Raw genomic sequence first — 12,669 nt, 5'->3', positions numbered from 1 at the left:
TTCTGCTGCCACGTTTTAGTCCAAATATAAAAACTGCATTTATCTGCATTTAAATGGGAGAAGTGACATGAGTCTACGACTCCCTGAGTTATGCAAACAAAACGCATCTGTGTAAGGAACATGCACATATTAAGAGAGGATGGAGGAAACAGGAGCCCACTTTCAAACTACGTCTCCAAATTGTTAACCTGGAAAGTACCAATTATTTTGTCTGAAAAGTCTACACTTTACTTGGTTGTTTTGCCGTACAGTCTTTTTCAAAGTTAACCTTCTGACTTTGTACATGAGGTACGAGATTCAGAGCAAATGCAACATGCTGAGATATCACAGCCTCTAACCTGCGCAGGACGGGGTTCGCTATGGAGCCTGCTCTGCACGCTGGGACAGGAAAGGCAGGGAAAGTGGCTTTAGGTCCCTCCTTCAGAATTCTCCAAGTCACAACTGGTGTGATGGGAAAACAGATCCTGGGCCATGCTCATAAGGCCAACGTTTTATACCAGAAGATGGTTTTCGTGGAATAGTACAGGCATTTAGAATATGAATGCTCTAAAACTGCACTAACAGGGTGGCCACGAGCCACATGTGACATTCACAGGCTCGACAGACACATGTGGTCAGTGGCTCCCACCAGACAGCACGGAGACCATTTTCACCACTGCAGAAGAGACCCTGGGACAGCCCTGCTCTGAAGGGCAGCGTGGTACCGGCCGAGCGGGTGGTCACAGTCTTAAGGTTACTTATGACAAGCTGCCTTGCACACGTATTTTTTAAAAAACAAAATTTCAGTAGTTATCACTCAGAAAGTGTCAAGATTTTCACTGGCAGGCTTGCAGGTTAGCATGTGTGCAGAGTACGTACACATGGACACAGACAAGCACATACACATACAGAGGCCTGACTCTAACCACGGCATCAGAGGAGAAAATGACTTTGTAATTTGGAAACTACATATATGAAACAATATTAAAATGAGACACCCATTTTTATCCTATCAAATTGGCAACAAAAAGTTGAAAAATACTTTCACGTGTTGTTTGTGTAAATGGGTATAATCTTCCGAAGGACAAGTTGGTGGTTTTTACTAAAAATTTAAATGTGCATACTATCCTTTAAGAACTCCACTTTGATAAACTTATCCTACCAAAGGTGATCAGATAGAATTACATAAAAGTATATAAATTAATTTCCTTTCTTTTTAAAAAAAGATAATGGACTATATTGTGTTATAAAGGTATTTCCTTTATGTAAATAAAATCTTAAAAGTAATTTTCACAAAAGAATACAGTTTTCTCATTTTTTTTTCCTGGAAAAGTCATGGCTATTTCAGGAAAATAAAATTCAAATAAATTACAATAAAACAAAATATAAGCTTCGGTTTCATGCAGAAATAAATAATAATGAGAAGATGCCTCTTCAGAAGTCGAAAATGGGGCATGATTTTTGCCAGCAACACAAACATCACCTTTGACGGTCGTTTTACAGAGCAGAACGGTGGACGTGAGGGGTATGTGGATCAACACGGAACTGGTCCAATAACACTCACCCTTTTCTGTTACAACGTGTACAGTAAAAGACGTCCGGGACACTGTTGAGTGGAAACAGACCAGCTAGCCCAGTGACGTATGTGAAGTTACACAGATGTGGACAGGGACAGACACACACAGGGAGGAGTCTCTGCGAGAGTGAGAATATCACCTACATGGGACAGGGTTTCTGGGAATTCTGTTTTTCTTATTCTCTTCTAAATTATTTAAATTTTTTATAGCAATTAAAAAACTTAAATCCCTTTTTAAAAATATAATGAGAATTCTTAGTAACAAGAGTATGAAGACGGACACTATTCGAATTTTTTTCAAAGTAAAATCTAATCTGATATTAACAGGCTACTTTTCAGCCTATAAAGTAAGTTTATTTTTTAGAAAGGTAAGACATTCCAAAGAACTATCCTCAGGGTTGTGAGAGTCTTGAGATTATGAAAATTAATAAAATTATTTTTAATTGAGAAAAACGCCTATTATTGCCTTCTTATAATATTTCAGAAATAGACATGAGATAAAGCTATTTGAGCTGAATTGGCAGCTGACAGGTGGGGCACAGAAAACCTATTCTCAGTGATTTTTTCAACATTTTAAGGGAGAGAGGTTGTATGAATAGTCTTCTGATCACTATAAAATATTAGGAAGAGGCTTAATCTTCAATTTTAGGTAGTAATAGTTGGCTTCCATTTATTATTTTTACCTCTATTGAAATTTGGCTGTGGCAGTTTATCTTCAAAGTTCCTTATCAGTATAGCTAATTAATCTATATTTTTTCCAAATGTTAATTAAAAAGAAAACAGAGTAGAAAGTTATTCTGATTTGGAACTACAGCTTTTGAGTTTCCGTCTATAGACTTAGAGAGTCCAATAATATTTAAATCTGGCCACTCTCTTCTTAGGTAATCAAAAACACTTTATTCAAACTTTTGAAACTTTGTTTTAAAAAACAAATCAACCTTAAAACTTCACCTTAAAGATATTTAAAATTCCATTAGAATTTCAAAGTTATTATTACCCCTTTTCCCAGGAAAGGACTCGGTAGCACTTATTTTTTCTTGAATATATTAATAACTATAAAACAACAGAATGGATCTAAAAGAAATAACAATTTCTTTGGAAATTTTAAGGCTCAAGATAAAATTCTCTATCCTCAACCTGAAAGTCAGGCTTTCTGAGCCTTACCAGAGAGTAGCTCACAGGCTATAAAATGAATGCATAATTCAAGATTTTGTATAGACTTACAGCATCATTTCAATAAGTCTAATTATATTACAGTGTAAAAATATCTAGGTTGACAAAGGCAAAAAGCCAAAGACAAGAAAAGAATAGGATAGGGCAATCATGTTTCTGTGTGAGCCAATACCACTGTGTAATTTTTTTTTTTTTTTTTTCACCAGAGTCTCATTCTTTTGCCCAGGCTAGAGTGCCGTGGCATCAGCTTAGCTCACAGAAACCTCAAACTCCTGGGCTCAAGTGATCCTCCTGCCTCAGCCTCCCGAGTAGCTGGGACTACAGGCATGCGCCACCATACCGGCTAATTTTTTGTTTCTATTTTTAGTTGCTGGGCTAAATTTTTCTACTATTAGTAGAGACAGGGTCTCGCTCTTGCTCAGGCTGGTCCCGAACTCCGGAGCTCAAACAATTCGCCTGCCTCGGCCTCCCAGAGTGCTAGGATTACAGGCGTGAGCCACCGCGCCTGGCCTAACACTGTGTAATTTTTAAACATTTTCATCTAATCAGCAAAGAGTACAGCAAACACATATAGAAAACGCAGTGAGACAACCTGATAGTGAATTCTAATGGAAGAAGCATTACACATTTTCTGCAAAGGTATAACTGTTCCATTCTTATATAGGAAATGCAAAACATCTGCAGTGAAGTGTAACCTGTCCTCAAAAGTCCGAGCGTTTGTCTGAATTCTCTACTATGACAATAAGAACTAAATACTGACCACGCAAGAGCCGTGGCTGCAGAGACACAGGTGTGCCCCGAACGGCGCCCCTAATCCCTGCGTCCACACTGTGAGCGCCCGTTAGGCCCACACGCTGCCTCTTTTTCTTTCTCTTTCGTATTTTTGCTACCTTAGTGCTCTTATTCTTAAGAGCTCATTAATTCTCTACTTTCCCTAGTGTAAATTTTTTACCAGAAAACAGGAGATATATATTTAACACATTGCCACACTAGAAAAAAATTTATTTCCTTGAGGCCACGGTGTTTTAGTAAGAAAACAGAATAAAAACTGCAAAAACAAAACGATCCTTTCTAATTTAATGAAAAAATTTGTTATTTCTTATTGTGTATTGTTTTCTGAGACATGCCAAATGACTGAGTTATATATACTTCACGAGGCCCCGGGCTCAAAACCAGCGTGAGTCAAATACAACTCGCGTGGCAGATGATGTGTTAAAGTGCACAATCCAAATCCATGAGAGAATAAAACATGAATATTATGCCTCTCCTCTGCTCAAAGCTGTGACCACGTGGACCATCGTGTACACGATTTCTCACAGAGAGCGAACGTTCTGCAGACCTCAGAGCGGAGGGCTGTAACTTGAGCCTTGATGCTGATACATCCAGACTCGGATTTATCATCACTCATCTGGCATTTAGCCACGTGGCTGGTAAGTCTAGTGCTGCCCCGACGGGCCTCGTCTGCCCAGCGAGTACGCACGGCAGTGTTGGTGAGGTCGAGCACACTGAGTAACACAAAACCGTAGTTACCGAGGGAAGACGGGGACGTATACTGCGGTTTGCTCATCATGCTGGCAGCAAGTTTTTGACTAATATCACAAGGGGGAAAATTATGAAAACAAAACTTTTTTTGAAGAGTAAAGGAACATTTAAATTATTCAAGTATTACAAAACATTCGCAAACTGGACTCAGGAATAACCTGGACAACTTGCGTGATTACAAGTAAGTACTGTAATAACAGCAAGTATAAAATAAAAGAGGTTGCGATAAAATCACTCCTTGCTTATCCGTGCCATATGTAATGTAGCATCTGGGCATCACACGTCACTCGTATACACAGACATTCTACATTCTGCAACCAACAGTCATCGCATGTATATTCTTCAATGGGGAAAATGAATGGAAATAATTGTGGGAATTACTTATTTTACCTAACAGGCAATTTCATTGTGTTTTAAATAAAATAATTAGAATTCTTCATACACAACTGTCTCATCCCCCATCCTCCAAATAAAATATAAGCAAAAAACAAACTAACTCATGATATGACAAAAATAAGGCAATGTTACATGGAGATAAAGTGGGAAATAGATAGAGAATGCGTCCAACGATGTGCCTCTCGCTAGCTGTGTTTTCTGAATGGCATGAATTGTGCAGTTTATCCTCGAGTGCTTGGTGAACAGATGTGGGTGTGGCGTAGTGTTGCTGACTCCCAAAGGCTGCCCCGACGGAGGGGCCACATCAGCCAGAGGCAGGTGTGAAGTGGGGGAAATGAAGATATTTTCATGTGATGAAAGCTTTCTAAAATTACCCCACCCTGAATATGGCATCACCATTTCAGAAAGATAACCCCCACCCTCCATCCTTGGTCCATTCACCTGGCAAGACCACCTGGGACGTCCTTTGAGGCTATTGAGTCAGTTCCAACCCTCGACCCAGCACAGGAAAGCTCGTAGGTACTCACCCTGCACACTGGGCACTGCCAGGGACTACTGCTGTCTCTAAGCCTGAACTCATCAGACAAACACTTGGAATGATACACACGAAAACACAGGTCACATATCAACACCTCTCCAGGCAAATGGCATTCAAAACAATACCAGTCATGATTTTCTGTTTCCCAGTCCTACAAAAAATACAAAATAATTTTGTATGACATTTTGTCAGTATCCGCAATGACTAAGAACAAAATTGAAACTCAAGTCCCCAAGTTAGGCATTATAAACAATTTCAGACATTTACTGTGTTAAAACAAGAGGGAAAATAACCTAAAAATTTACTTCTTTAAATTTTAAAATCTTTCCTGAACATATTAATATTCAGAAATATCTTAAGGCGATCTGAGAGCAAAACCAGTCCAAAGCCAATCCCAGTTCTAACATTTTCATTTTTAAATATAATCTAAGGAATAATTTCTTTAGTAAACTGAGTACCCCAAACCAACCTACAGCTTAGCATTCCAAGTAAACAAACCTTTCTTTTGTTCTGCTTTTTTTTTAAAAAAAAAAAAAAAAACACATACTAAACCGTGGGAACAGAGAAAATAGTAACAAATGGTGACGCTCACTATTGTTATCTTCTCATCCATGGTACTGGATGCTTTATGAAAAATAATCACTAATCAAAATGCCCATGTTCTGATAGGTTGTCAAATTTTCAGGGTCTGTTGAATTTGAAAAATAAATTGAAAATGTGAAACTAAAGGATTAATCACATTATCCAAGGGAGATTACCATAGAAAACAAAAAAAAAAAAGGCAGTAGGTTTCCTGATTGTGGCTATTCCTAGAAATAAAAGAACAGGACTGTAGGCACCCAGGCATTCCTCTAGATGTTCTTATTTGTGATGCATTTTTTGCACAGCTAACACCATTTAAGAGTAAACAGAAAGACTATCAGAAGTTCTCTTAGTTTAGAACTCATCACAAATATCACTCTTAGCTTTAATTACAAATACTTACGTTAAGAGTGATGGGTTAACTCTCAACCTTCTTTTGTAGGTGTGGTGACCAAATGAACAATGGTAAAACCCACAGTTCGTATAATCAGGCCCCTTCCACTGGGGACCCTGACTCTCCAAACTTGGGTTCTGCCATTGTTTCTTTCCACAAACCATCGTCTACACTGTCTCCAAGGTTGAGCAGCTTGCTTGTTTTCTCTGACGCTGATTCTCCCCTGACTGACGGCCTGTACGTAGCGCTCGCTTAGGAAGCAGCAACTTCTGTAGACACTAGGTTCGAAGGTATTACTGCTTGCCCGTATCTGAATGCCACTCCCTACTCCTTCCAAAGAGAGAGATTCACTAATGTTCCAAAATTCATGTCTTCCAACCCACATCCAGAGTCATGCCTAGAGTGCAGCAGTAAATCCTGCAAAAATGTAAACTTTCTGGTTTGGTTTTTATTAAGAAATAGGCGGTCTTTATTGACTAAAATAATAAAGAAGACATGACCATTTTAGTTATTTCCTGTATAGGTGTATACTCTGCAAACTCGCTTTGGTGGAATAATTTCAGTTGCACTGAAATCATCACATATTGATTCTGCATAAAACCCTGACTGTGCAGGGTAGGAAAACCATCTACTCCACGAAGCCTGACCCGGCGCATCATGAAGACGTGCGTGGGGCTTGGCTGCACTAAAACAACACTCGCTGGTATACCCATTTCAGACGGCTCATATTAAAATTGCATTTTATGCATTTCAACTTATCAATTATTGTATCAAAAGCCATTGATAAAATTAGGTTTCAGTGGAGATAAGGCATCTTGTTCTACTTTAACAGAACTCCTTCCAAATTTACAACAAAGTACTTCAGAATATTTCCTCGCAGCTGTTCAGAAACATCTTGAGGGATTTTAGTGGCTTGTATCTGATTCAGTATTAACCGTAGAAACCGCCGTCTTTCTCCATGTGAATGTTTTACATCGACTCATCTTCGCGGGATGGTCAAAACGGCAGTTGCCGGGCCGGGTTAGCGAGGAGAGGAGGAAAGGCTGTGTCTCTGTGCACGGCCCCAGCCCCCTGCGTCACTCTCTCCCACCCCACTCCTTCCCCGTCCACCGTGAAATGAAGACGAAAATGTATCTTTCTTCAATAGGGTGTGCAACTCTTGACCTAATTTTTCACAACAATTACAGAAATGCAGCTGTAATTCAAATGAAGTGAAAGTAGAGCAACATCTGGACATGTGTTTATGTACCAGCATGTCACCGACTCCTCTCTCTGGCATGAAAGGAAACATGGCAGGTGAGGGCACTGCTGTCCACTGTCGCTCCTGGCAACAGTTGTTCAGAATATTCAAAACGTGCAAAAGTCCAGTTCAAAAGTTATTAGATTCTGAATCCAGGAAACACTTCTCTGAGGTATAAATGATACAGGAATGTTTATTATAGGCCAGGTTGCCTATAACTTGTTTTTTAAGTAAATAAAAGTCTTTTACGTGGTGCTCTTGGCTAACACTCAGCCATGCATGCCAGTCAGCTAAATCTGCATTTTCACTGGTCCCACCGGTTGTCCTCAACCCCTAGAGACGGCCTGAGTAACAGCGTCTGTTAAATGCCACTTCGAGACAGGAAAGTTTTCAAAAAGCAGACCCACTAGCACAAAATTCAAAACTGGAAGCAATGTAAAGACAGTATGGTTTTGACGAACAATTCTGGCAAGAGTTAACTAGGCTAGCCTAAACTAGGATACGACTGTAATACCAAAAAGCAGAATTAAAGTAAAATAACATAGTGCAAAATTGGTTCACCTTGTTTGGGGTTGCTGTCCTGGAGAAAAGCTGCACACTACAGGCCTTTCAAAATAAAAACAAAACGATCTTGGTCTCTACCATTGTTTTGCTCAGTATCAGGCAATACGCAGGGATAAAAGGATTTCATAACATGGTCAAACTGTTCGTTACGTCCTGTATGACTTGCACTGTTTTGCAGATGACATTAACTGATAACCTATCAATGTGCTAGCCCATCATCAGTGAAAAGACAGTAGCATGCAAGCGTAAGAGTCACTACTTTTCACACTAACACGAAAGCTGCAAGTGGACACAGAGAAAATCCCTCTCCAGGAATTCATGTGTCAGGAAACCTATGATCACGCTAACATCATCATAGTAAAATATCAGAAAAATATTTTACTGATAAACAAATGTGGTACCATTACAAGTTTGCATGAGACATGGAGGTATACGTTATTGATCTAAAACTGGTTTGCACTGGATTTTTTAAAAATCAGAACGTGAGTGTGGTGAACTCAACAACTCCCCATGGCATGAAATTTACAGAGGCTGCCCCAGACCCTAGCAGGAAACTGCACACCTGTTGACCTAAGTCTCTCCCATCCACATGGCATTTGGTTACGACTCTGGAGCCAGACTGGTTTGAATCCTGGCCCCAGAACTCACACCTGCATAATCTCGGGCAGAATGCTGAGCTTCTGTGTGTGTCACTGTCTATCTGTAAAATGAATAAAATCATAGGACCCAATTCGCAGAGTGTTTCTAAGAATCAAGTGAGTTAACGTGTACACAGTCCTTAGAAGAGAGCCTGGCACAGTGTGAGCGCTCAGGAAGCTCTAGCTAATGTCACTAGGATCATCTACCGAGCGCACAAAACAGGACTGACCGAGTCACAAAACGATACGCCAGGCTCATCATTACCCATGTGTGCACATGTCTTCTCCAGACCCTTTCAAATTCGTTACTACATCTGACTTTCACGACGTTTCTGTGAGCTGGATAGGGCAAGAGACATCAGCGCTGACTCAGAGACAGAACGGAAGCACGGTCGTGTCACAGGGAGGTGTGAGGAAGGACTGTGGGGCTGAGGGCTCCGAATTATAATCCACCCTCGTCAGTAACTCAAAAGCAATTTTAACTTTTACGGTAATTTCCTGTCTCTACTTAAGAAGCTGATGAATATTACACTACCAAGTATGTGTGTTTGAGTTGGTATTTTAATCTAGATATAATATAAAATTAATTCCCTACAATTTTAGGCTTAGTTTAATTCTATTAGAAATTCAGTTAATCATTAGGAGCTAAGAATTTGATGGCTACGTACTTACAGTAATTTTAAATATTATTTATTTTTTAAATAAAAACATTATAACATTGCTTGGTAAAACAGAATTTAGACAGAAGGAAAAGGAAAAAGGAAAACACACACACACACACACACACACACACTCAATATAAACAGAAAAGAGTATAATGGGATAGTATGACCCCAAAATATTCTATTGAATAAAATGGAAATTCTATACCAAAGCAAGAAGTTCTGAGTGTAAGTACATTATCCTTTAAATGCACACAGAGCCATAGTATAATGGATTTCTAATTAATTAATAATCACCAGTACTTTACTTAGTAAATAAATGATTATGTTTTTATAACTGAGACAGGGAATGGACACATGGGAAGAATATGTGGTTCTGTGCATAATTAACGTAAATAGAATGTACATTTTGCCTTTAAAAAAAACACCAGTATCCAAGGGGTATCCAATTTTCCACTAAGGATACTTAAAATCATGTAACTGATTAATTTATGGCAACTATTATTACAATAAGAAAAAGGGAAAGACTTAAAATTTTTGGAAAATTCTTAATGTACCCCGCTGTGTTTATGGAAGAGTCTGGGAGAGCTGCGCTCGAATGCAGTAAGGCCTCTCTTAGTGTTTTTCTCAGAAACAAACCAAGGGACACACTTCTCGCCAGGGCTGCTTAGGTGTTATTTCCGAAGAATGAGGGCATAAATTCCAATCCTATCTCTTATCTGAAAGATGTGAGCAAAGCTAAATTTCAAGAGAAACATAACCCAAACTTCTTTTAGACTGATTATTTTAAGTTGGGAGGAACAGATGATGAAAGGAAAAAAGCGTTGGTCTCACCCCACTGTAAACTGAGATTTAAGTCCACTTACCCCCAATATAATATGTGAATCCTTTAAGTAACCACCAAATATGTATTTCCATTCATTATGCTTTTTAACAGGTGTCAAAAACTTTAAGTCGGAAAAAGCAAAACAGAATTTATCCTACCTTTTCATTTAAAAAGGTGCCTCTCAGGCCTATTTAAAAGGAGCGTGAGGTGCTGCCTGCAGGCAGCCCCCGCTGGAGCCCGGGGAAGGAAGGTGCTCACGCTTTGCAGGCACCGGCCACGGCCCTGTTCATGCTCCAGTCACTCTCGAATCACAAGTAGCAAAAGCAACCAGGGGAAGGACCCTAACCGAAAAAGTAAGCTGTGGTTCCTGAACTCACTGACATTAACTATGACAGAAGAAATGAGGCCCTGAGTCCAAATTTGGCAAGTAAGTAAAGGAAGAAGTCGTCTTAAAGCAAACATCATTTTTTGTTTCTTTTTACATTTTTAAATTATCCTCAACATGTGTGACCAGATTATTTAATTTCAGATCAAAAGTATCTGTCAAATAATAGTATCGCTTTGTGCTTGGGACCATGAATAAAGTTGGAAGTAACCACATGAGTAACATCAACTGCCTCAGTTTTAAAATAAATATTTGATATGCTTCATATGCAAATGACCCATAACTGAAGGTTACCCGCCTTACTGTGTTACAATAAATGCTTTGGTAAGACCTTCCCATCTTTAGTGAGTACCTTACTAGTTGAGAGTTTAACGCATAAGGGATTAATTTGTATTTACTGCAAAGAGAGCTACTAAACACCAAATGTAACTCAGCCCAGAAAATGGTAAAATTCTACCCAAGAAATATACTTCTCAAGTCGTCAGAATAAAGGGTGTGAAATACTGTGAAGAAATTTGGATTGAAGGTGGCTATCCAGGGGCACTTCCTTAAAACAAGCAGTCGATGAAGCAATCATGAGCCCATGAGAACATGTGGCATTTTCTTTAAAAAATAAAAGAGCAAAAGAAAAAGGTTTTGATATAACAAAACACTGAATGATCAGAAATCAGAAAGTTTCACATTGTGCCCTGGTCTAATGGCCCTTTACCAATATAATTTCAAAAGCTCTGAAAACCACCTTTAAGTTAATTATTACATTTGGACCCTATGAGTGAATGGTAATGACATCCCAGTCTGGAAGAATAAGATGACTATAGGAAATTTACAAGAGTATCTCCCAGGTTCAGCAAGTTTGTCATTTTAAAAATTGGTTGAATTTGTTGGCAGATTACTTCATTTACTTTTTTTTTTTTTTTTTAAGAGACAGGGTCTCGCTACATTGCCCAGGCTGGTCCCAAACTCCTGGCCTCAAGTGACCCTCCCGCTGCCTCGGCCTCCCAAAGTGCTGGGATTACAGGTGTGAGCCACCATGCCTGGCCTTGCAACTACTATTTTTAGAGGTCATCGAGGGAAAAGAAGAAGAGTTTTACTACCTATTTCTAAAATGACAGAACTGCTTAAGTAAAGAACATTTGTAACTTTGAATTAAATGTTTAAAAACATGTAACCAAAAACATCCTGCACCTCCCCTTCCCAAGGCCATTTATATCTTCTTGACTTTTTCCTTTCTTGATACTGAGTCAGAAAGTCAAGATGAATAATAACATACATCTTTCAATTCAGAAAACCGAGTTTTTAGAGGCATCAAAGTGGTTTGTGCTAGACACAAGGCGGTGAAACTGTAAAGCAGGGTGTTCCAGACCCCAGCGCTGGTGTGTAGGACGGTCACTGGCCACAGAACACCTCTGTGCAAATCAGAAAAGGTGACCCTCCACTCTTGTTGTATACTCATTTTATCAGAATAAAACACTTCCCTGCCATTCGCTGGAGAACTCCTGAATAAACAGAGAAACGGATAATGTCTGCGATGTGATGCCGCTTCCCAAGGTGTGCAGCATGCAGACGTTTGCAGCGGCCTGCATGCACTGGCCATGCTGTTAACGCAAGTACACAAAGCTGGCCGGGAAGAGACACCTGTGCTGTGCCCAGCGTGACACAGTTAATTACAGTCTGTCTAGGGTGTTATCAGGGCATGAGAACTGCAGCCAGGTGGGACCCCAGCCAAGGTCGTGAACTTCACATATGATCAGCCTCTTTATTCTAGAGTCACACCTTCGATAAAGAGCCAGTGTTCTAGCAGAAAACCTCTCGTCTTTGGATACCAGTTGAAAAGTAAAAAGACCCCCGTAAGAATCTTTGCTTGTACGTTTAGTGAAAAATTTATGTGCCTTTGCTGTACTATATACGTGCATTTCTTGTTTTAAGCATATTTATTCACTGGTCAAAAACTTGCTTTGAATACAAAGTTACATGCTTTATGTAAATGATATCATTTAATCCTTTAAACAATCAGATGAAATAGATATTAATGTCTAGTTACAGTTGAGGAATGAGAATCAAAGAGGTTAAGAAAGTTCCTCAAGGTCACCCAGCTAAACAAATGCTTGAGATGGAATCAAAACCTCTATTTATTATAGCCTTACCTCTTTCTAATATAATACTATATTACCTTT

The 12,669-nt window shown here is 39.3% G+C and overlaps 1 protein-coding gene across 1 annotated transcript in view; it reads right to left on the bottom strand.

Moving 5' to 3' along the window:
• Positions 1-12,669, bottom strand: part of ZMYND11 (zinc finger, MYND-type containing 11) — a 51,650-nt gene that overhangs the window by 36,795 nt on the left and 2,186 nt on the right. The gene's annotated exons all lie outside the window — the stretch shown is intronic.

The sequence above is a fragment of the Propithecus coquereli genome, unplaced genomic scaffold (assembly GCF_000956105.1).
Source record: "Propithecus coquereli isolate 6110/MARCELLA unplaced genomic scaffold, Pcoq_1.0 Scaffold94, whole genome shotgun sequence".
NCBI lineage: Eukaryota > Metazoa > Chordata > Mammalia > Primates > Indriidae > Propithecus > Propithecus coquereli.
This window is presented reverse-complemented; position numbering and strand designations above follow the sequence as displayed.